The sequence below is a fragment of the Adiantum capillus-veneris genome, chromosome 26, assembly GCF_014529385.1.
Source record: "Adiantum capillus-veneris isolate H3 chromosome 26, ASM1452938v2, whole genome shotgun sequence".
NCBI classification, from domain to species: Eukaryota; Viridiplantae; Streptophyta; class Polypodiopsida; order Polypodiales; family Pteridaceae; genus Adiantum; species Adiantum capillus-veneris.
The window spans coordinates 84,790,257-84,791,981 of NC_140956.1; the positions used below are offsets into that span (position 1 = coordinate 84,790,257).

The following is a 1,725-nucleotide window of genomic DNA, read 5'->3' on the forward strand; positions in this document are numbered from 1 at the left end:
AACCCTTGTCTTATGGATTTATGCAATGGAATAACATCTATTAGAGTACCATTAATCGAAATTCTAGCTGATGCATTCCCAAAAAGAATGTGAAAAAGAATCTGTCCAAACCCATACCATATAGACTTTGAAGTATGAACTCCCATTCAATTCTATCACATGCCTTATCATACACTCTATGGTCGATTGTTTGTGAGAAGATCTTTTAGAAGAGAGGTTTTTGCAATTTTGCAGTGCACTGATCAGCATCATATCTAATAAGCAATGAATTATTATGCTCTTTGAATGTTTTACGCTGGTGCTAGTACTAAGTATACTTGTACTCAGTTGAAATATTGGCGGCTGCAAGAATCATATCATAGTAGTGCAAGCTGCTGCTCATGCCTCCTACTTCTTCCGAATATCGGATGGTCAATTAGCTCTCGCTTCTCCTAATTGCACCTGCATGATTTACTACTTCACTTCCGCTGCAATGCTGCTACATCTCCTTGGAGCTATGTGACATTAACCAACTCTTGAGGACACCCTATTCTGTGATGAATTGGTCATGAGAGATGTTTATGTTTGTCTGCAGGTCGTTCCGAAATGCTTGCCTCCAAAGAAGGACTTGCACAGTTTGGCATAGGAGGAGCATTGCCTTCAAAGAAGGACCTGTACAGATTTGACAAGTGGCCCATGTATGTTCGCCTTCAAAGGTAAATGAGGGTCTTGAATCAGCGGCTTAAAGTTTTACCTGCTTTGAACCAGTTTACCAAGACTCTGGATAAGAACTTGATGTCTAGCCTCTTTGACAAGATGCTTATCAAGTACAGGCCATATGACAAATCTGCCAAGAAAGAGCACCTTTTGAGGGGAAGACGATTGAAAGCAAGAAGCCTATTGTTGTGAAGTATGGAACTAACCATGTCACATACTTGATCGAGCAGGGGAAAGCATAACTGTTGGTTATTGCACATCATGTGGATCCCATTGAGTTGGTTATTTGGCTTCCAGCTCTATGCAGGAAGATGGGTATTCCTTACGCAATTGTGAAATGCAAAGCATGCCTCGGTCAGATTGTCCACTCAGAAACAGCCTATGTCTGTGTCTCACATCAATTAAAAACGAGGACACATTGGAGTTCAACAAAATTGTAGAAGATATTAAGGCAAACTTCAATGACCGGTTTGATGACCTTCGAAGGCAATGGGGCGGTGGCATTATGGGGTTCAAGTCACAGGCCAAGACTAAGGCAAAGGAGAAAGTTCTTGCGAAGGAGGCTACCCAAAGGATGTCCTAAGGGTTGAGCTCGTTGGAGGCTGTAGTCTTCAAATTTAGTCTTATTGAATGAGCCCTTTTTTTGACAAGATTTGCATATTTGCTGGTGAAATTTTTGTTTTTAAAACCTACAAAAAAATTCTGCCAGCAAAAAGAAAAAATAAGAGAGAGAGAGAGAGAGAGAGAGAGAGAGAGAGAGAGAGAGAGAGAGAGAGAGAGAGAGAGAGAGAGAGAGAGAGAGAGAGAGAGAGAGAGAGAGAGAGAGAGAGAGAGAGAGAGAGAGGAGAGCTCTATGGTGCCCTAAATCATAGACAACCACCATCCATTATGCTGCCGACATGCCGCTCATTGCAGAAGCAGGTGTGGTAGCGAGGCTTTCAGTACTTCAAAGTTTCTGTGGACATTTCACAGTACGTACATATGTACTGTGCTCATAATGAAGGTTGTAATCACCCCTTCTGTGGAGCA

General features: G+C 42.0%; 1 pseudogene; it reads left to right on the forward strand.

The window, feature by feature from the left end:
* Positions 1-795: 795 nt before the first annotated feature.
* Positions 796-1,279, forward strand: LOC147423761 (large ribosomal subunit protein eL8y pseudogene; annotated as a pseudogene).
* Positions 1,280-1,725: the final 446 nt, after the last annotated feature.